The sequence below is a fragment of the Sinohyriopsis cumingii genome, chromosome 18, assembly GCF_028554795.1.
Source record: "Sinohyriopsis cumingii isolate HCF-2022 chromosome 18, ASM2855479v2, whole genome shotgun sequence".
Taxonomy (NCBI): domain Eukaryota; kingdom Metazoa; phylum Mollusca; class Bivalvia; order Unionida; family Unionidae; genus Sinohyriopsis; species Sinohyriopsis cumingii.
The window spans coordinates 77,172,300-77,197,232 of NC_142978.1; the positions used below are offsets into that span (position 1 = coordinate 77,172,300).

At 35.0% G+C, this 24,933-nt stretch overlaps 2 non-coding genes across 2 annotated transcripts; both read right to left on the reverse strand.

Annotated features, from left to right (window-relative positions):
- Window positions 1–2,106: 2,106 nt before the first annotated feature.
- Window positions 2,107–2,222, reverse strand: LOC149777032 (U5 spliceosomal RNA). The gene has a single exon (XR_016416432.1). It is a non-coding gene; the product is annotated as a U5 spliceosomal RNA (small nuclear RNA).
- A 19,028-nt stretch (window positions 2,223–21,250) lies between these two features.
- LOC149777033 (U5 spliceosomal RNA) lies at window positions 21,251–21,366 on the reverse strand. Its single transcript, XR_016416433.1, has one exon. It is a non-coding gene; the product is annotated as a U5 spliceosomal RNA (small nuclear RNA).
- Between the last annotated feature and the right edge of the window lie 3,567 nt (window positions 21,367–24,933).

Here is a 24,933-nt window from a genome sequence, read left to right on the forward strand (position 1 = left end):
AAGCATATTTAGCCATTTACAGGTTAAATAGCAAATCAGGTAGACTATGTATCATACAGTTTAAGGCAATGTTGGGGCTGTGAGGTTTGATGATTGGTGCAAACATTAGTACATACCAGTATACAGGAAAGTCAAGCGACAATGTAATAAATTAAAATATATGACTATAAGCGATCTTATTCATGAGGGAAATAACAATTTTGGATATTGCAGATGAATACAGCAAAATGTGGCCACACAGATCAACTATAGATACCAATAAATCCTATATCGTCAACTAAATGTGAAATTCTGATCCCCAAAACGTGAAAACCAGGATGGACATTTACATATGTGGGACATATACAATGTACTTCTTAAGATCAAATGTGCAAACAAAATTCAAATGATCTGTTTCAACATTTATCATTAAGAGTGTTGGTTACCAATTATTAAACTCAATGATTCAATGGAATCAGATATCAGCTGATGCTACAATACTGCACACTGTCATAGTACTAAATTGAAATATGTTATCATACATAGGCCTACTCATGATGAAAATAACATTTTGGGATATTTTCAGCGCACACAGCCAGAAATGGGCCTTACAGATTCACTATATGTACAATGTCAGCCTATATGATGTACTGAATGTGAACGTTTGATCCCAAACATTCTAAAATATATGAATATTTGTTCATGTGGGATATGTAGCTATCGCAAAATCAGTTGTACAAAGTTGAATTCAAATAATCTGTTTGAATATTTCTTATGCAATCTTTAGAGTGTCAGTTAACAAATATTATTAGTAATTAATAATGCATAAAGCAAGATGGATCATCAGCATTCCCATAACATCATATAGGCCACAATGCTGCACTACACCAATCAATATCGTAACCAAACTGAACAATACAATGGAATGCATTTTGTGTTCAGCTTATATTATTTTGCTGTTTTCTTACATCCAAGGGTAATATACATGGGGAAAGTATATTTTATCCCTTTGAATTGTATTTCATTCTGGGACAGTTTAAAATGATTTAGTAGAGAACTTGACTAGGTTCTAGTATAAAGTTTTCATCTCTGTCCTCTCACTAAATACCCTATAACTATGTTTGTAAAAAATTACTGAAGGCCATACAAGCAGATATGTGTTACTCAGGAAGTGACCCCATGATAAACTCATAAATTAACTGCTTGGACCCCTAATAAATACTTTGAATGACCAATACAAACTGGAATTTTGTCTTCGTGTATTTTAAATGATGGTCTCATTTTGACTTACAAAGATATTTTCTCTGACAAAATTTGACAAATATCCAACATTGGAACTTATATATGGTGTAGGAATATTTACATGCTGATATCATTTAATATCATTTCAACAAATATTATATATTTTGGAGTAAATGTTTTAATTTTTTATACTTCTTTTTAAATTTCATTTAAATTTTTCAAAATAAAACTTAACTTTTTATTTCTAATTTCATTCTACTGTTTTTCAAAGTCAATATACATAACATATTGAAATTTCATGTGTCGTTCATTAATAATAAAGATTTAATACCAGTTTAATCTTTACTCAAATACTGCACTGACAGGACATAGCACAATTAATTTTGTTATATGTTCTCTACATTTGGTTCTCGAGGCTGACATTTCCACTGTGTGACAATCAGTACAAATCATATGTTAATCTAAAAATACCTTCACGGTGAAGTTCTTGCCAAAGGTTTTTTTGAGAGGCTGGACTGTCAACAGAGCAGTATGTAAACAGAACACATATTTCACTTCCGGATCATCACCATGGCCTTATTACTGACTATGCACTATCGCCAAAATACACATGGAAAACCACACCTGAGCTCATATTCTCAAGAATAAACAATGACCTTTAAATCCCTATCAAAATCGCATAAATATAACTCTTCTATCACCATGACAATGAGAGAGGAATAAATGTTCTAACAATAGACTAGAACTACCTTTGTGAGTACCGAACTGGAAGTACTGAGACCTGATTATATAATCATCGGTTACTATCTTCCATTTGGATCTGGTTAGAAGAAAAGAGAACAAAATGCTAAATTTGAACAAGAGGTTTACTTTAATTGAATTGGTACCTCACCAAAGTGAGGCTTCAAAGAATGGTCTATAGACTCATTAAATGTTCCTCTCCACGGTAATCTTTAGTAAAAGGCGAAAGATTAATACGATGTGAAGAGAAACCAGAGTAATCATTATACTTTCACGCTTTATTTTGAAGAGAAATAGTTTGAACTTTCCAAATGCTTTTGTAAAGACGATAGTGGAATGGTTATGTCTACAAAGATCCAAAAGGGTCATAGTTTTCAATATACAGTGTCATTTTGCTATTGGCTATTTTGAATTTCAGTGAAACCCATTTATTTTCTTTATACTGGTAGAAAGGATACTAATTAATATTTCTATATTTCTTGTCGTGGAAAAGGCAGGGGGAGTTAATTTGACAGTGAAAGGGATGTAATCCACATTCGTTAGATGTTCGAGTTATCGAGATGGATTATAACTACCTATTTATACATCAGGAAAAGATTACTAATTTGGAAAAAAATAACAGGTGTTTTATTCATATAGGAAATCAAAATTTACTTGAAGAAAAAAAATTCCATTTTAGATTAATGCAACGTGTGGATGTTTCAGATGTTTGGGATATCATCTGTCTTCTCCGAGGAGAGCAATGTAGACCTTAAACCTGGCATATGTACTAGCAAACTAGGGTATGTTATACCAAGCTTAGACCATTAACTGTCTTTATTGCGTTTGGTACAATTCCAATAGGTGGTCCACACATGGTTAAGTAAAGATTCAGACATGTTTAGGCTGCCGTTAATGAAATTGAGTCGCAATTATTACTTCCGGATCAGTACCCACAAAAGTAGTCCCAGTCTATATTTAGAGCATTGTTTCCTCTCTCGTTTCGGTAGTGGTACGCAGCTTAGATTTCGGCTTTTGAGGTATAGATTTCAGGAAAATTAAATTGAAAACTCTTTGTAAAATGAGCATCAATGAGTTTCTCTTCCTACTGCTAAAACTGTTAGATCCAACTCGCAAAAAAGGCGCATAACATATTCCCATGTTGTTGTTGTGGGAATAACGCCATTTTTCAGCACGTGATAGGCTATACATGGCGGCCAGTATAAATAGTGGCATAAGAAACTGGAGAAAACCTCGGGAAGAGCCACCGACTCACGAGAGGCTAATGGCAACCTTTCTCATATACACACATAGACCGACCCCGAGACCCGAACCACGTGGATCGAGATGAGATGGCAGTGATTGGTAAAGTCGAGCGCTTTAGAACACTCGGCCATCCGGGTTCCCGTTTAATTCCATGTAGTTTAAAATTAGCATTTAAAACCTTAATACTTACGTGTAAATTCTTCATTTCTTTTAAGGTATGTCACCTGCTGTGATACATCGCCAGCATTGAAAATTATTTTCTGTCGGAAACGTGTCATGCCGTTTTCATAGATTTGTATGTTTTGAGTTTAAATGAATGCAGCCGGTGTTACTATCCATCAAAAATAATAGTAATACAAAGTTTATGTAAGTAACAACTCAGATTTCGTTAGAGATTTTCAATCACAAATACATAAAAGTAGCTAGAAATACGAGGCCTCCAAAGTTGTATATTAAAACTTGCTGGTACTCTGTGACATGTGAATGGTTTTAAGATTGTTCTTTTTGAATTATTTTTAGGCAGCCATAGTCAAAAAAATTTCCTTAATGTTATTTCGTCTGTTTTGCTTTAATTTGGTTTCGTTAGATGCCTCAAGGAGCAAATCTGAGCAGCTTTGATCATTAATGAAATTGTAAAGCCGATGTAATAAGCCTTTCCCAAAGAATTTATTAATTTCTTAGAATTAGTTCGAAGATGAAAAATACCATGGCACATGCTCATAGGTAGAGAAAAAAATAATGAACAGATCACAGCAAACAAACAAAAAACCCCAACCATGTTGCCACTTTCACATGGACGTAAGCTTATGGTGCTTTAGGTTCGTTGATATTAGACACACACACACACACACACACACACACACACACACACACACTGTTTACTCATATTCAGCGTGATGTTGTGAGTTTGACGCCATTTTCCAACAATAACAAGAAAAAAACAACTTGCATCTTTCAAATGCAATTAATATTACAGTACCTTCGGTTCTTTGATTTTCAGTCAAAACACACACACACACACACACACACACACACTCGTGCATGTATATACACAGGGCGTTTTTACTGCAGACGAGTTTCAAATATACACTTAACAGATCTTAATTTCCAAAACTTTGATACATCTAGTCCACAATCGTTAGATCACGCCTCTTTTTATTAGCGGATTGATTATTCAGATTGGTTTTACTGGGTTTAATGCCATTTTGCAGCACATGATTGGTATATATATGAACGCTAAATTGATACACTTTGGATGACCATATGCAAATATAATACTTGTACATACATTTGCATACATATTCCACGCAAACTAGACCAGCAAGTAGATCATCGCTTCTTTTGTTTTTTTCTGACACTACCGGTAATGTCAGGGGAGAAAAAAGAAGAAAAGGCGGAGATCTACTTGTTGGTCTAAAAAGCAAACGTGCATCTACATACATGTATTTGAATAAGATCACATCAAATGCTAAATTCATAAACATAAGATAATGTTACTTACTTCCAAACACACATGCATACCATATACATGTGAGATAAAGAGGACAAAATAGAAGGTATGATGCGAGAAAGTGACGTGATAACTAACATACTTCTGGTCCAGTAATATTCAGGGAACATAATATTCCTGATAAACTCCATTTGTCAATAAATCGAACAAGGTCAGATCCATAAGGACATAGAACACAATTAATTTTACTCTATGTTCTCTACATTTGTTTCTCAATACTTCTTAAATCCCTAAAAAATGCATAAATATAACTCTTCTGTCACCACCAAAATGAGAGGAAGAAATATTCTAAAAATAGATTTGAACTACATCTATTGGTACTGAACTGGATGTACTAATTGTGACCTGATTCCTGACAGGCCCAATTTGTTATGGCCAATTTTAGTCAAACTTTTATATTTGCATGCCACACCTATTTCAATTTTATACATGAAGTCTTTTTGAATTTTATTACAAACAAGACACGTGACACCTTTCAGAAAGTGTGTAGTGCTGGTGTTCCACAGGGTGCAAGTTTTGGTCCAAGTGCTCTTGAGAAACCAAAACTTAATTTGCTATATCTTCCTTAATTATAAGAATTTTTCAATGCAATGAAAACCTGAATGTACAAGGCCTCTCTGAGAATATGTTTACAATTTGAAATTATTGATAAAGGAAATTTAAATAAACATTTAAATTTTAAAAACTACATTTTATTGAAAATATAAATTTTCCTACAAGTTTTAAAATTCAGTTTGACAAATTTTAGACAGCAAAGTTGACTAATACATGGTATTTAAAACAAATGGTAGCTTAAGTCTGTACAAGTGATATCATTTTTCCCAGGGTTAGTGAAGCAACACAGCTCATAGTGATTTTGGCAGCAAACCGCAATATGCCTGTCCAGATGCATATAGGTGTAGACACTAAAGAAACAGTGACAGGTGCTATGTTCCACATATTGTGTCAGGTACGTAGGCAGTTGTTTGTATAAGTAATAGCGCACTCAGATTTAAAGTTCGGATGGGACCACTACCATGTTGTATAGCAAAAATGCATTCCATTTCAATGTCAATAACTACAAAAGGTGACAATGGGATAGGAAAATACAGTTTCTAGGGAGGCTCTACCTTACTGAAAAATGGTGTTATTCTCTCTCATGAAGACCTAAGCCATGTCTTTGTGGTGCTATATATCAGTGTGGTGATATGAACTAATCATGGTCACTTATGACAGTACACTTCACATGTCCTTATGAAACCTTGCTATCACCACCGGACTACTGGAGAGCTTCCAAACTGATCCAACTCTAACATTTTGTTCCAGATACAATGTTAGACCTGAAAAGATATAACATGTCTCACTTGATTCTAGAAAACAGTAAGATGAAGGTAAATGAATTTAAAATGTGTTCGATATGGTGATTTCAAAATAACATTAAGGTTGCAAGCATGGGAAAAATATTAAACATGACAGACTGACACTCAAAAAGGTGAAGCGATGACCATGTATTAAAGTGATAAATTTATCCTAAAAATATATGGGGTTTCTAGAAGCATATTTAGCCATTTACAGGTTAAATAGCAAATCAGGTAGACTATGTATCATACAGTTTAAGGCAATGTTGGGGCTGTGAGGTTTGATGATTGGTGCAAACATTAGTACATACCAGTATACAGGAAAGTCAAGCGACAATGTAATAAATTAAAATATATGACTATAAGCGATCTTATTCATGAGGGAAATAACAATTTTGGATATTGCAGATGAATACAGCAAAATGTGGCCACACAGATCAACTATAGATACCAATAAATCCTATATCGTCAACTAAATGTGAAATTCTGATCCCCAAAACGTGAAAACCAGGATGGACATTTACATATGTGGGACATATACAATGTACTTCTTAAGATCAAATGTGCAAACAAAATTCAAATGATCTGTTTCAACATTTATCATTAAGAGTGTTGGTTACCAATTATTAAACTCAATGATTCAATGGAATCAGATATCAGCTGATGCTACAATACTGCACACTGTCATAGTACTAAATTGAAATATGTTATCATACATAGGCCTACTCATGATGAAAATAACATTTTGGGATATTTTCAGCGCACACAGCCAGAAATGGGCCTTACAGATTCACTATATGTACAATGTCAGCCTATATGATGTACTGAATGTGAACGTTTGATCCCAAACATTCTAAAATATATGAATATTTGTTCATGTGGGATATGTAGCTATCGCAAAATCAGTTGTACAAAGTTGAATTCAAATAATCTGTTTGAATATTTCTTATGCAATCTTTAGAGTGTCAGTTAACAAATATTATTAGTAATTAATAATGCATAAAGCAAGATGGATCATCAGCATTCCCATAACATCATATAGGCCACAATGCTGCACTACACCAATCAATATCGTAACCAAACTGAACAATACAATGGAATGCATTTTGTGTTCAGCTTATATTATTTTGCTGTTTTCTTACATCCAAGGGTAATATACATGGGGAAAGTATATTTTATCCCTTTGAATTGTATTTCATTCTGGGACAGTTTAAAATGATTTAGTAGAGAACTTGACTAGGTTCTAGTATAAAGTTTTCATCTCTGTCCTCTCACTAAATACCCTATAACTATGTTTGTAAAAAATTACTGAAGGCCATACAAGCAGATATGTGTTACTCAGGAAGTGACCCCATGATAAACTCATAAATTAACTGCTTGGACCCCTAATAAATACTTTGAATGACCAATACAAACTGGAATTTTGTCTTCGTGTATTTTAAATGATGGTCTCATTTTGACTTACAAAGATATTTTCTCTGACAAAATTTGACAAATATCCAACATTGGAACTTATATATGGTGTAGGAATATTTACATGCTGATATCATTTAATATCATTTCAACAAATATTATATATTTTGGAGTAAATGTTTTAATTTTTTATACTTCTTTTTAAATTTCATTTAAATTTTTCAAAATAAAACTTAACTTTTTATTTCTAATTTCATTCTACTGTTTTTCAAAGTCAATATACATAACATATTGAAATTTCATGTGTCGTTCATTAATAATAAAGATTTAATACCAGTTTAATCTTTACTCAAATACTGCACTGACAGGACATAGCACAATTAATTTTGTTATATGTTCTCTACATTTGGTTCTCGAGGCTGACATTTCCACTGTGTGACAATCAGTACAAATCATATGTTAATCTAAAAATACCTTCACGGTGAAGTTCTTGCCAAAGGTTTTTTTGAGAGGCTGGACTGTCAACAGAGCAGTATGTAAACAGAACACATATTTCACTTCCGGATCATCACCATGGCCTTATTACTGACTATGCACTATCGCCAAAATACACATGGAAAACCACACCTGAGCTCATATTCTCAAGAATAAACAATGACCTTTAAATCCCTATCAAAATCGCATAAATATAACTCTTCTATCACCATGACAATGAGAGAGGAATAAATGTTCTAACAATAGACTAGAACTACCTTTGTGAGTACCGAACTGGAAGTACTGAGACCTGATTATATAATCATCGGTTACTATCTTCCATTTGGATCTGGTTAGAAGAAAAGAGAACAAAATGCTAAATTTGAACAAGAGGTTTACTTTAATTGAATTGGTACCTCACCAAAGTGAGGCTTCAAAGAATGGTCTATAGACTCATTAAATGTTCCTCTCCACGGTAATCTTTAGTAACTTATGTTGGCACCCCATGACTCCGTTCCTGCAGATGCTGGTAAAGAGTTGGAGGTGTCACCCTGTTTTTCGTTTGTAAAAGTCATGGTTTGTGATTTATGTATCCCCCGTCCTCCCATATGTAGATTCCATATGTGATATTGCTTTTTTTGTATTCATTTTGTTTTATATAAAAGTTTTAATTTTATTATTTTTTTTTATTATATTTGTATCTTTTTTTATTTTCTTTTTTTCTTTTTTTTTTGTTTGTTTTTGTTTTTTATTTATTTATTTATCTCTTTTTTCGTCAGGGTTGATCTTTGTTTCGTTTCGCCATATATCTCGAGTTGTCCCTGCATTCGGGTTCTGAGTTGTACTCCGTTCCCACTCGGTAGGCAGGTCGGTTTCCATTCTCAGGTCAATACTTGCAAACACTAGTGCTCGTGATTGTTTTCTTGCCTTGAACCCGACATGCTTGAAACTTAGGATCGTACTCGTTTTCCCTTTACGAAAGTTCAGGGTAAAAGTTTCCGTTCCCATCCCCATTTCGTTATCGTTATTATTTTTGAGTGACTTGCCATAGTCATTAAAGTCCGGTGTGGTGCTGTTTGTGTGTGTTGTGTTGTAACTGCATTTGATTTTGTGTATAGACTGGCAATATCTAGATCATATCTTAAGAGTTTTGGGTTAACTATCTAGTTTTCAGTAGTGGCACGGTAGACTTGGTTTTAGTCCCTGTGGTGTAGGTCTATCTGTACTTGGAGAATTGTTTGATTGATATCCCGGCTGGGGTGTAATTAATCATTGGTAGTCATTGTTCCAAGATTCGTGTGAACATCAGCTAGAAAGGATTTTACTGGGATAGTTTGGATTCAGGTTCATTATATGATGTATTGTTTAGGAGGTTAATCATATTTAGTTATAATTTCTTCCTTTTTTTGTTTGTTTTTTCTTATATATAAAAATGAAAATAGATGTATTCTTTTAAAAAATTGGACTTTTTAGTTTTGTTTTATTTTTATTTTGTGTGGTTTTGTGTGTTTGTGTATGCATGTACGCAGTTTACTTTGTTGTTGTGCATACTTATCTGCTTATTGTTGGGTTCCTATAGATAGAAATGATGTGTGTGGGCTGGTTAGGTTATTGTATTTTTTTTTCGTTGGGATTTTGTACAGACAGGACCTTCATGGACTCTATTTAGACAGTCTCTTTCCTCGACTTTATCCAGCAGGCCATATCTGTTTAGCGAGCGTTGCATATTCTGGTGGGTCTTTGTTTATTTTGTGTTTAGGGGGGAGGGGGTATCAGTTACAGATGTGTTGACTGAGATTCCCTTGGGATAAACTCTTGAAGAGAGTTAATTCTCTAGCCCTCACATCTGTTTCTGTTATATGCCTATAGCTATATTCGCTAGTCGGGATGAAATAGTTGTTTTTGTAGTATGGCCAGGTTTACCGTACATGTATAGGTGGAGGGATTGGATTTGCACAAAATAAGACAGTCACAGCGGGAGATGGTGGGGTTCCATTGGGATAAACTCCTTAATAGGGTTTTTGCCTACCGCCTCCTCTGTGTACTGTTTCTGTGTTGTTTAATTTCGTAATTGGTTGATAAATGGTTTTGGTGGTGAATTTTTTATATAATGGTAGACAGTCCTGATTATAGTTAGTTTGTGATCGCAGGATGGGGTTTTGGGTTTCCGTTGGGATAAACTCTTTAATAGAGTTATGCCCGCTGCCCCTTCTGCCTACTGTTTCAATGTATGCGTGTGTGTATGTGTTAGTTCTTTGTACATGTTGGATGTTATTCGGATGGCTTGGTAGTCCATATTTTATCGTTTCTAATTTGCACGATATTATTTATGTATTGAATTATCTCATCATATAAGTTTTTATCCTCTATGTTGTCCGTGTACAATAATTGTTTTGTCTGGAAATTCCCTATTGAATTTTTTATTTCCTGTTTAATGGCATCCCTTTGTGTTTTTGTATTTGGACAATATAAAATTAGATGTCGTTTGCTATCGTATTGAGTGTTGCATAAGATACATTGTGGTATGGATGGGACGATTTTCCTAAAGAAGGCTTTTTCTCCTGTCCACCATGCATCGTGTAGGTATAGATATAATCTTGTTTGAGTGTTGGTGTTTTTTATTTTACCCCATTTCTCCCAGATTGGTTTCCAGTTTAGGTCTGGGTGTAGATGTTCTATTTGTGTTTTGTGTTGGTTTGTATAAATGTTATGTAAGTATCCGTATGTTTTTTCTTCCTGTAAGCTCCATATTTCTTTGTTAATTCTGTATTCTATGATTGTGTTTTTTATTTTATATGCGATGTTTGGGGGTTTGAGTTTCTTTGTTAGTTTGTTATTTTTATATATTTCTGGGAAATTATTTAAGATATATCCAAAGAAATAAACATATATGTTTTTCCATGGTCTTCCGTCCAGGTTTTGTAATTTTTGTATTCTGTTAATGATGTTTGCCTTTTGTTTGATAGCAAGAATAGGGATGTTAAGCCCCCCTTTCTTGTTTTCTCTTTGCAGTGTCTGTTTACTTAGTTTGTGTATTTTCCCATTCCATATGAACTGGTATATTACCTTTTCGAATTTCCTAATGTACTGCATATCAAAGTCTATAACACTAAACTCATACCATATGTTACTAAAAAGGTATGTTTTAGCTATGTGGGCTCTGTCGATAAGGTTAAAATACAGCGAGCTCCACAAAAGTAATTGTCTTTTTAGTTTGTTTAGTACATTTAGGTAGTTTAAGTGTTTCGCGTTTTTTCCAAAAATAATGCCGAGTGTTTTAACGTGTTTCTTTATTTTGTCAGGTGGTAAACCTGGATAGTTTCCACGCCAGTTCCCGAGTAACAAGATTTCGGTTTTCCCATCGTTTATCTGGGATCCGGATGCTTTTCCATAGTTGTAGTATTCTTGCATTAGATGTTTATATGAGGTTGTGTCTTTTATAAAATTGGTACAGTCATCCGCGTGCTGTAGCATCTTTATTTCTTCTTTTAGGTTAGGAATATGTATCCCTCTGATGTTTTCATTGCTCTGTATTTTGATTCTTAGCGCTTCGATGCCCATTACATAGAGTAACATGGATAAAGGGCATCCCTGTCTCACCGATCTCTCTATCGGGAATTTGTTTGTAATCGCGCCATTAGTTTGTACTACTGCTGATATGTTGTTATATAGGATTTCTATCCACTCTTTATAAATCGGTCCAAAATTAAAACGCTTTAGGATTTCAGTTATGTAATTTTTTTCAACCCTATCGAAAGCCTTTTCTTGATCTATTAGGATCATCGCTCCGGTATCCTTTTGGCTCTCAATAAAGTCTATAATGGTTTTGATTGATAAGGTGTTGTCTAGAATATTTTTGTCATCACCTCCGCATGTTTGATTTATATTGATTATATCGTTGAGTGTAGTGGTGGTTCTACTGGCCAGTATTTTACTTAGTACTTTATAATCTGTGTTTAGTAGAGTGATTGGTCGCCAATTTGTTAATTCATTGGCATTCCCTTTGTTTTTGTAAATTAGCGTGATTAGTCCTTGTTTCATGCTTGGGGACATTTCTTTTTGTTTGAAAATTTCCTTGAAGATCTTACATAATAATGGTGCTAGTAGTTTTTGGAAAGTCTTATAGAATTCAGCGGTTAGGCCGTCTAATCCCGGGGATTTATCCTTGTTTAGTTGGTTGATTGCGTTTATTATTTCTTGTTCCGTGATGGGGTTTTCGCATAGGTCTGTATTCTCCTGGCTTAGTTTCGGAAAGTTTACATTTTCCATGTAATGTGTTATATTTGATGTTGGTATTTTTTGTGATTGGTATAGATTTGCATAAAATTTATGTATATAGTCTAGTATTTCTGTTTTATGTTTTAGGACTTTTTCTCCTTCTTTTAATTCTGTGATGCTTCGTTCCAAACCTTTTCTAATCTCCTCTTTCCTATATAGGTGCCTCCCTTCTTTGTAAATGTAGTGGAATTTACCAGCTCTGAGTCTATTTCCTATTTCTTCTTTTTCTTTCAGTGTATGTAGGACGCTTTTTGCCGTTTGTATATCTTTGTTTGTGGATTCAGGGTGGTGGATAATATAATGACATTCCCTCTCAATGTACATTTTGTTTTTTGCTATGGAGAGTGCATATGATTGGGAGATATTTTTAATATCCTTTTTTTTTTGTTCCCATTCTTCTATTATATTATTGCAGTGTATATCGTGGTTGGTCAAAATATGGGCAATTTCCTGCTGGTATGTTTCCAGCTGTAGTAACTGATTGTTTAATTTCCATTGTCCCCTTCCCCACTTGTGTGGGTTTCGGGTTTTTATTACTACAGAAGTAGCATTATGGTCCGCTAGTTTAAAAGGGAGGATTTCAGAGTTTATTATATTTTCCTTGTTTTGGTCATCTACATATATTCTGTCTAGTCTCGAGGCTCCATCGTTTTTATAGTGATATGTAAATTGATTCCCTTTTGGATTTTTGAATCTGTATGAATCTGTTAGTGAGTGTTCCTCTATCAGGTTGGATACGGTGGGGGCAAGTTCTTTGTCAAATTCAGACATTCCTCCCTTCCGGTCCAGGTCTGATATAGTGCAGTTAAAATCTCCAGCTATCAACATGTGTTCGAGGTTGAATTCTCTTAGGTATTCTTGTAAGGTTTGGTAGTAGTGTCTCCTATGTGTTTTATTTCCTGGTGCATATATGTTAATTATGTGTATGCTGTTAATAAAAATGTGTAATACCCTACCTTTTAGTGTGTCGGGTATGTTGTAGTTTTTCCATTTATTATTTTTTATGTTTTTATTTAATATAACAGCTACCCCTGATCTTGGGTTAATTAGGTCTTTTTGTACTATGAGTGTAGCATCCAAATTGTTTTCCAGGTATTGTATTACTTGAATGTTTATGTCGTGTATTTCCTGTAATAGGATAATGTGATAATTTCTTGCAAAATGTACGAGTTGTTTGGCTTTATCATGGTTTAGTCCATTACAATTTAGAGATAGAATGCTTATATCTTGCTCCATTTCCATAGAAAAAGAATGTAAGGGTTACTGAGGGTTTATTCTGCATTATGAGTTTTGGCAGTGGTTGTGTGTGGTGGCTTGTTAGCGGTTATGGCTTTTGGTTGGTGTTTTAGTTATTGTTTTGTATTTTGTTGGTGTAGTGTTTGGGTGATCCTTGTTTTTGGTGGTTGTTGTATTTATGTGCTTGGTTGATAGTGCTGCTTCTTGTTGTTGGTGCTGCTTCTTGCTCTTGTGCGGGCATATGAGTTTTGCTGGTTGTTGCACGCTGATTTCGTGTGAGGCTGCTTTTGACGATTTTGGTGGGGTCTGATATAGGTTGTTTTCCTCTTTGTTGTTCCTTGTCATTGTTTTTTGGGGGCCTGGTTCCATTTAATTCGGATTGCTTGGTTTTCTGATTCTTTCTTTTCTTTCGTGGTTCTACAGTTTGGTAATCTGTTTCGGTTACACTTTCACTGCCCGACTCCGCCCGTTTACCATCGTGCTCGTCCTCCAGCGCCGCCTCCTCCTCACTCTGCATGGCCTCCTCCTCCTCCTCCTTTTCTGGAGCTGCTGGGGGCTGGGGCTGCTCCATGCTGACAGCCTCCTGGTCCGGCTCATGATCAGAATCGCCACCATCGTCGGAGATGTGTCCGAACAGATCATCACTTCTTGACGCCGCCGCCGCATATGTACCACGTCCGTTTGCCTCTCTGCAATCTCTCCTCACGTGGCCCTTTTTTCCGCAAGTGAGGCAGGGGCGTGTGACATTGCACCCTGGGTACCACGAGTGTACCACGAAACCATGTACCTTAAAAAACTCTGGCACCCTATCTACGTCTGCAGCATCAATCTGCACTATTCTCTTTCCCGTTCTCACTGTCGGGAACCCCCGCAATGTCTCCCACCTAACCTTACAAATTCCGACACCCAGTCTGGCTTCAACTCCCTCCTTAAACAAGTCCATAGGGAACTCATTTGGGTATCTGGTAATGTGTATGTCTATGAATTTTCTTTTTGTAAACCTAGTTATGGGTGGTGGTGTTGTGATCAGGACTGTCTTCCCTTTTATAGTAAAACTCTCAAAATTAATTATTTTGGTTTTGTTTTTAGGATAGATCAGCATAATCCCTCTTCCTATATTTGTAATAAAATCGATGTTTTCGAGGGTTACTCCCCTGGCGGCTAGTGCTCCGAGGATTTCGGGGGTTGCCGGTCTTTCCGCCGCATGGACTTGGGACAGATCTACCGCTTGGACATAGTCCCATCTTTCTGCGGTGAAAAGTCTGCCTTCTTCCGTTTCGGTGAAGGCGTGCTTGGGTAAGAATTGCTTACATACCTCTTCGCTGTTCATCTTGTATGAGTGAAACAGTATGCTTATTTGTACTGATATACGGTAAACGTTAGAATTTAATGTGTAGTGGTGATGTGTGTTGCGACAGGGTCCTTAAAGGGGCTGTGATATTTAAGTGGCAATGTCGTGTAAGGAAGAATAAAGAGATAGATTAGAACGGACTCACCAAACGGTTCGGCTTCCCAGCTGAATTCCACTTGCTCCTGAATCACTGCTTACCTTCCTTTTTTATCCAGTCTTAAAAGGCGAAAGATTAATACGATGTGAAGAGAAACCAGATCCAGTAAAAGGCGAAAGATTAATACGATGTGAAGAGAAACCAGAGTAATCATTATACTTTCACGCTTTATTTTGAAGAGAAATAGTTTGAACTTTCCAAATGCTTTTGTAAAGACGATAGTGGAATGGTTATGTCTACAAAGATCCAAAAGGGTCATAGTTTTCAATATACAGTGTCATTTTGCTATTGGCTATTTTGAATTTCAGTGAAACCCATTTATTTTCTTTATACTGGTAGAAAGGATACTAATTAATATTTCTATATTTCTTGTCGTGGAAAAGGCAGGGGGAGTTAATTTGACAGTGAAAGGGATGTAATCCACATTCGTTAGATGTTCGAGTTATCGAGATGGATTATAACTACCTATTTATACATCAGGAAAAGATTACTAATTTGGAAAAAAATAACAGGTGTTTTATTCATATAGGAAATCAAAATTTACTTGAAGAAAAAAAATTCCATTTTAGATTAATGCAACGTGTGGATGTTTCAGATGTTTGGGATATCATCTGTCTTCTCCGAGGAGAGCAATGTAGACCTTAAACCTGGCATATGTACTAGCAAACTAGGGTATGTTATACCAAGCTTAGACCATTAACTGTCTTTATTGCGTTTGGTACAATTCCAATAGGTGGTCCACACATGGTTAAGTAAAGATTCAGACATGTTTAGGCTGCCGTTAATGAAATTGAGTCGCAATTATTACTTCCGGATCAGTACCCACAAAAGTAGTCCCAGTCTATATTTAGAGCATTGTTTCCTCTCTCGTTTCGGTAGTGGTACGCAGCTTAGATTTCGGCTTTTGAGGTATAGATTTCAGGAAAATTAAATTGAAAACTCTTTGTAAAATGAGCATCAATGAGTTTCTCTTCCTACTGCTAAAACTGTTAGATCCAACTCGCAAAAAAGGCGCATAACATATTCCCATGTTGTTGTTGTGGGAATAACGCCATTTTTCAGCACGTGATAGGCTATACATGGCGGCCAGTATAAATAGTGGCATAAGAAACTGGAGAAAACCTCGGGAAGAGCCACCGACTCACGAGAGGCTAATGGCAACCTTTCTCATATACACACATAGACCGACCCCGAGACCCGAACCACGTGGATCGAGATGAGATGGCAGTGATTGGTAAAGTCGAGCGCTTTAGAACACTCGGCCATCCGGGTTCCCGTTTAATTCCATGTAGTTTAAAATTAGCATTTAAAACCTTAATACTTACGTGTAAATTCTTCATTTCTTTTAAGGTATGTCACCTGCTGTGATACATCGCCAGCATTGAAAATTATTTTCTGTCGGAAACGTGTCATGCCGTTTTCATAGATTTGTATGTTTTGAGTTTAAATGAATGCAGCCGGTGTTACTATCCATCAAAAATAATAGTAATACAAAGTTTATGTAAGTAACAACTCAGATTTCGTTAGAGATTTTCAATCACAAATACATAAAAGTAGCTAGAAATACGAGGCCTCCAAAGTTGTATATTAAAACTTGCTGGTACTCTGTGACATGTGAATGGTTTTAAGATTGTTCTTTTTGAATTATTTTTAGGCAGCCATAGTCAAAAAAATTTCCTTAATGTTATTTCGTCTGTTTTGCTTTAATTTGGTTTCGTTAGATGCCTCAAGGAGCAAATCTGAGCAGCTTTGATCATTAATGAAATTGTAAAGCCGATGTAATAAGCCTTTCCCAAAGAATTTATTAATTTCTTAGAATTAGTTCGAAGATGAAAAATACCATGGCACATGCTCATAGGTAGAGAAAAAAATAATGAACAGATCACAGCAAACAAACAAAAAACCCCAACCATGTTGCCACTTTCACATGGACGTAAGCTTATGGTGCTTTAGGTTCGTTGATATTAGACACACACACACACACACACACACACACACACACACACACACTGTTTACTCATATTCAGCGTGATGTTGTGAGTTTGACGCCATTTTCCAACAATAACAAGAAAAAAACAACTTGCATCTTTCAAATGCAATTAATATTACAGTACCTTCGGTTCTTTGATTTTCAGTCAAAACACACACACACACACACACACACACACACACACTCGTGCATGTATATACACAGGGCGTTTTTACTGCAGACGAGTTTCAAATATACACTTAACAGATCTTAATTTCCAAAACTTTGATACATCTAGTCCACAATCGTTAGATCACGCCTCTTTTTATTAGCGGATTGATTATTCAGATTGGTTTTACTGGGTTTAATGCCATTTTGCAGCACATGATTGGTATATATATGAACGCTAAATTGATACACTTTGGATGACCATATGCAAATATAATACTTGTACATACATTTGCATACATATTCCACGCAAACTAGACCAGCAAGTAGATCATCGCTTCTTTTGTTTTTTTCTGACACTACCGGTAATGTCAGGGGAGAAAAAAGAAGAAAAGGCGGAGATCTACTTGTTGGTCTAAAAAGCAAACGTGCATCTACATACATGTATTTGAATAAGATCACATCAAATGCTAAATTCATAAACATAAGATAATGTTACTTACTTCCAAACACACATGCATACCATATACATGTGAGATAAAGAGGACAAAATAGAAGGTATGATGCGAGAAAGTGACGTGATAACTAACATACTTCTGGTCCAGTAATATTCAGGGAACATAATATTCCTGATAAACTCCATTTGTCAATAAATCGAACAAGGTCAGATCCATAAGGACATAGAACACAATTAATTTTACTCTATGTTCTCTACATTTGTTTCTCAATACTTCTTAAATCCCTAAAAAATGCATAAATATAACTCTTCTGTCACCACCAAAATGAGAGGAAGAAATATTCTAAAAATAGACTTGAACTACATCTATTGGTACTGAACTGGATGTACTAATTGTGACCTGATTCCTGACAGGCCCAATTTGTTATGGCCAATTTTAGTCAAACTTTTATATTTGCATGCCACACCTATTTCAATTTTATACATGAAGTCTTTTTGAATTTTATTACAAACAAGACACGTGACACCTTTCAGAAAGTGTGTAGTGCTGGTGTTCCACAGGGTGCAAGTTTTGGTCCAAGTGCTCTTGAGAAACCAAAACTTAATTTGCTATATCTTCCTTAATTATAAGAATTTTTCAATGCAATGAAAACCTGAATGTACAAGGCCTCTCTGAGAATATGTTTACAATTTGAAATTATTGATAAAGGAAATTTAAATAAACATTTAAATTTTAAAAACTACATTTTATTGAAAATATAAATTTTCCTACAAGTTTTAAAATTCAGTTTGACAAATTTTAGACAGCAAAGTTGACTAATACATGGTATTTAAAACAAATGGTAGCTTAAGTCTGTACAAGTGATATCATTTTTCCCAGGGTTAGTGAAGCAACACAGCTCATAGTGATTTTGGCAGCAAACCGCAATATGCCTGTCCAGATGCATATAGGTGTAGACACTAAAGAAACAGTGACAGGTGCTATGTTCCACATATTGTGTCAGGTACGTAGGCAGTTGTTTGTATAAGTAATAGCGCACTCAGATTTAAAGTTCGGATGGGACCACTACCATGTTGTATAGCAAAAATGCATTCCATTTCAATGTCAATAACTACAAAAGGTGACAATGGGATAGGAAAATACAGTTTCTAGGGAGGCTCTACCTTACTGAAAAATGGTGTTATTCTCTCTCATGAAGACCTAAGCCATGTCTTTGTGGTGCTATATATCAGTGTGGTGATATGAACTAATCATGGTCACTTATGACAGTACACTTCACATGTCCTTATGAAACCTTGCTATCACCACCGGACTACTGGAGAGCTTCCAAACTGATCCAACTCTAACATTTTGTTCCAGATACAATGTTAGACCTGAAAAGATATAACATGTCTCACTTGATTCTAGAAAACAGTAAGATGTAGGTAAATGAATTTAAAATGTGTTCGATATGGTGATTTCAAAATAACATTAAGGTTGCAAGCATGGGAAAAATATTAAACATGACAGACTGACACTCAAAAAGGTGAAGCTATGACCATGTATTAAAGTGATAAATTTATCCTAAAAATATATGGGGTTTCTAGAAGCATATTTAGCCATTTACAGGTTAAATAGCAAATCAGGTAGACTATGTATCATACAGTTTAAGGCAATGTTGGGGCTGTGAGGTTTGATGATTGGTGCAAACATTAGTACATACCAGTATACAGGAAAGTCAAGCGACAATGTAATAAATTAAAATATATGACTATAAGCGATCTTATTCATGAGGGAAATAACAATTTTGGATATTGCAGATGAATACAGCAAAATGTGGCCACACAGATCAACTATAGATACCAATAAATCCTATATCGTCAACTAAATGTGAAATTCTGATCCCCAAAACGTGAAAACCAGGATGGACATTTACATATGTGGGACATATACAATGTACTTCTTAAGATCAAATGTGCAAACAAAATTCAAATGATCTGTTTCAACATTTATCATTAAGAGTGTTGGTTACCAATTATTAAACTCAATGATTCAATGGAATCAGATATCAGCTGATGCTACAATACTGCACACTGTCATAGTACTAAATTGAAATATGTTATCATACATAGGCCTACTCATGATGAAAATAACATTTTGGGATATTTTCAGCGCACACAGCCAGAAATGGGCCTTACAGATTCACTATATGTACAATGTCAGCCTATATGATGTACTGAATGTGAACGTTTGATCCCAAACATTCTAAAATATATGAATATTTGTTCATGTGGGATATGTAGCTATCGCAAAATCAGTTGTACAAAGTTGAATTCAAATAATCTGTTTGAATATTTCTTATGCAATCTTTAGAGTGTCAGTTAACAAATAATATTAGTAATTAATAATGCATAAAGCAAGATGGATCATCAGCATTCCCATAACATCATATAGGCCACAATGCTGCACTACACCAATCAATATCGTAACCAAACTGAACAATACAATGGAATGCATTTTGTGTTCAGCTTATATTATTTTGCTGTTTTCTTACATCCAAGGGTAATATACATGGGGAAAGTATATTTTATCCCTTTGAATTGTATTTCATTCTGGGACAGTTTAAAATGATTTAGTAGAGAACTTGACTAGGTTCTAGTATAAAGTTTTCATCTCTGTCCTCTCACTAAATACCCTATAACTATGTTTGTAAAAAATTACTGAAGGCCATACAAGCAGATATGTGTTACTCAGGAAGTGACCCCATGATAAACTCATAAATTAACTGCTTGGACCCCTAATAAATACTTTGAATGACCAATACAAACTGGAATTTTGTCTTCGTGTATTTTAAATGATGGTCTCATTTTGACTTACAAAGATATTTTCTCTGACAAAATTTGACAAATATCCAACATTGGAACTTATATATGGTGTAGGAATATTTACATGCTGATATCATTTAATATCATTTCAACAAATATTATATATTTTGGAGTAAATGTTTAAATTTTTTATACTTCTTTTTAAATTTCATTTAAATTTTTCAAAATAAAACTTAACTTTTTATTTCTAATTTCATTCTACTGTTTTTCAAAGTCAATATACATAACATATTGAAATTTCATGTGTCGTTCATTAATAATAAAGATTTAATACCAGTTTAATCTTTACTCAAATACTGCACTGACAGGACATAGCACAATTAATTTTGTTATATGTTCTCTACATTTGGTTCTCGAGGCTGACATTTCCACTGTGTGACAATCAGTACAAATCATATGTTAATCTAAAAATACCTTCACGGTGAAGTTCTTGCCAAAGGTTTTTTTGAGAGGCTGGACTGTCAACAGAGCAGTATGTAAACAGAACACATATTTCACTTCCGGATCATCACCATGGCCTTATTACTGACTATGCACTATCGCCAAAATACACATGGAAAACCACACCTGAGCTCATATTCTCAAGAATAAACAATGACCTTTAAATCCCTATCAAAATCGCATAAATATAACTCTTCTATCACCATGACAATGAGAGAGGAATAAATGTTCTAACAATAGACTAGAACTACCTTTGTGAGTACCGAACTGGAAGTACTGAGACCTGATTATATAATCATCGGTTACTATCTTCCATTTGGATCTGGTTAGAAGAAAAGAGAACAAAATGCTAAATTTGAACAAGAGGTTTACTTTAATTGAATTGGTACCTCACCAAAGTGAGGCTTCAAAGAATGGTCTATAGACTCATTAAATGTTCCTCTCCACGGTAATCTTTAGTAAAAGGCGAAAGATTAATACGATGTGAAGAGAAACCAGAGTAATCATTATACTTTCACGCTTTATTTTGAAGAGAAATAGTTTGAGCTTTCCAAATGCTTTTGTAAAGACGATAGTGGAATGGTTATGTCTACAAAGATCCAAAAGGGTCATAGTTTTCAATATACAGTGTCATTTTGCTATTGGCTATTTTGAATTTCAGTGAAACCCATTTATTTTCTTTATACTGGTAGAAAGGATACTAATTAATATTTCTATATTTCTTGTCGTGGAAAAGGCAGGGGGAGTTAATTTGACAGTGAAAGGGATGTAATCCACATTCGTTAGATGTTCGAGTTATCGAGATGGATTATAACTACCTATTTATACATCAGGAAAAGATTACTAATTTGGAAAAAAATAACAGGTGTTTTATTCATATAGGAAATCAAAATTTACTTGAAGAAAAAAAATTCCATTTTAGATTAATGCAACGTGTGGATGTTTCAGATGTTTGGGATATCATCTGTCTTCTCCGAGGAGAGCAATGTAGACCTTAAACCTGGCATATGTACTAGCAAACTAGGGTATGTTATACCAAGCTTAGACCATTAACTGTCTTTATTGCGTTTGGTACAATTCCAATAGGTGGTCCACACATGGTTAAGTAAAGATTCAGACATGTTTAGGCTGCCGTTAATGAAATTGAGTCGCAATTATTACTTCCGGATCAGTACCCACAAAAGTAGTCCCAGTCTATATTTAGAGCATTGTTTCCTCTCTCGTTTCGGTAGTGGTACGCAGCTTAGATTTCGGCTTTTGAGGTATAGATTTCAGGAAAATTAAATTGAAAACTCTTTGTAAAATGAGCATCAATGAGTTTCTCTTCCTACTGCTAAAACTGTTAGATCCAACTCGCAAAAAAGGCGCATAACATATTCCCATGTTGTTGTTGTGGGAATAACGCCATTTTTCAGCACGTGATAGGCTATACATGGCGGCCAGTATAAATAGTGGCATAAGAAACTGGAGAAAACCTCGGGAAGAGCCACCGACTCACGAGAGGCTAATGGCAACCTTTCTCATATACACACATAGACCGACCCCGAGACCCGAACCACGTGGATCGAGATGAGATGGCAGTGATTGGTAAAGTCGAGCGCTTTAGAACACTCGGCCATCCGGGTTCCCGTTTAATTCCATGTAGTTTAAAATTAGCATTTAAAACCTTAATACTTACGTGTAAATTCTTCATTTCTTTTAAGGTATGTCACCTGCTGTGATACATCGCCAGCATTGAAAATTATTTTCTGTCGGAAACGTGTCATGCCGTTTTCATAGATTTGTATGTTTTGAGTTTAAATGAATGCAGCCGGTGTTACTATCCATCAAAAATAATAGTAATACAAAGTTTATGTAAGTAACAACTCAGATTTCGTTAGAGATTTTCAATCACAAATACATAAAAGTAGCTAGAAATACGAGGCCTCCAAAGTTGTATATTAAAACTTGCTGGTACTCTGTGACATGTGAATGGTTTTAAGATTGTTCTTTTTGAATTATTTTTAGGCAGCCATAGTCAAAAAAATTTCCTTAATGTTATTTCGTCTGTTTTGCTTTAATTTGGTTTCGTTAGATGCCTCAAGGAGCAAATCTGAGCAGCTTTGATCATTAATGAAATTGTAAAGCCGATGTAATAAGCCTTTCCCAAAGAATTTATTAATTTCTTAGAATTAGTTCGAAGATGAAAAATACCATGGCACATGCTCATAGGTAGAGAAAAAAATAATGAACAGATCACAGCAAACAAACAAAAAACCCCAACCATGTTGCCACTTTCACATGGACGTAAGCTTATGGTGCTTTAGGTTCGTTGATATTAGACACACACACACACACACACACACACACACACACACACACACTGTTTACTCATATTCAGCGTGATGTTGTGAGTTTGACGCCATTTTCCAACAATAACAAGAAAAAAACAACTTGCATCTTTCAAATGCAATTAATATTACAGTACCTTCGGTTCTTTGATTTTCAGTCAAAACACACACACACACACACACACACACACTCGTGCATGTATATACACAGGGCGTTTTTACTGCAGACGAGTTTCAAATATACACTTAACAGATCTTAATTTCCAAAACTTTGATACATCTAGTCCACAATCGTTAGATCACGCCTCTTTTTATTAGCGGATTGATTATTCAGATTGGTTTTACTGGGTTTAATGCCATTTTGCAGCACATGATTGGTATATATATGAACGCTAAATTGATACACTTTGGATGACCATATGCAAATATAATACTTGTACATACATTTGCATACATATTCCACGCAAACTAGACCAGCAAGTAGATCATCGCTTCTTTTGTTTTTTTCTGACACTACCGGTAATGTCAGGGGAGAAAAAAGAAGAAAAGGCGGAGATCTACTTGTTGGTCTAAAAAGCAAACGTGCATCTACATACATGTATTTGAATAAGATCACATCAAATGCTAAATTCATAAACATAAGATAATGTTACTTACTTCCAAACACACATGCATACCATATACATGTGAGATAAAGAGGACAAAATAGAAGGTATGATGCGAGAAAGTGACGTGATAACTAACATACTTCTGGTCCAGTAATATTCAGGGAACATAATATTCCTGATAAACTCCATTTGTCAATAAATCGAACAAGGTCAGATCCATAAGGACATAGAACACAATTAATTTTACTCTATGTTCTCTACATTTGTTTCTCAATACTTCTTAAATCCCTAAAAAATGCATAAATATAACTCTTCTGTCACCACCAAAATGAGAGGAAGAAATATTCTAAAAATAGACTTGAACTACATCTATTGGTACTGAACTGGATGTACTAATTGTGACCTGATTCCTGACAGGCCCAATTTGTTATGGCCAATTTTAGTCAAACTTTTATATTTGCATGCCACACCTATTTCAATTTTATACATGAAGTCTTTTTGAATTTTATTACAAACAAGACACGTGACACCTTTCAGAAAGTGTGTAGTGCTGGTGTTCCACAGGGTGCAAGTTTTGGTCCAAGTGCTCTTGAGAAACCAAAACTTAATTTGCTATATCTTCCTTAATTATAAGAATTTTTCAATGCAATGAAAACCTGAATGTACAAGGCCTCTCTGAGAATATGTTTACAATTTGAAATTATTGATAAAGGAAATTTAAATAAACATTTAAATTTTAAAAACTACATTTTATTGAAAATATAAATTTTCCTACAAGTTTTAAAATTCAGTTCGACAAATTTTAGACAGCAAAGTTGACTAATACATGGTATTTAAAACAAATGGTAGCTTAAGTCTGTACAAGTGATATCATTTTTCCCAGGGTTAGTGAAGCAACACAGCTCATAGTGATTTTGGCAGCAAACCGCAATATGCCTGTCCAGATGCATATAGGTGTAGACACTAAAGAAACAGTGACAGGTGCTATGTTCCACATATTGTGTCAGGTACGTAGGCAGTTGTTTGTATAAGTAATAGCGCACTCAGATTTAAAGTTCGGATGGGACCACTACCATGTTGTATAGCAAAAATGCATTCCATTTCAATGTCAATAACTACAAAAGGTGACAAT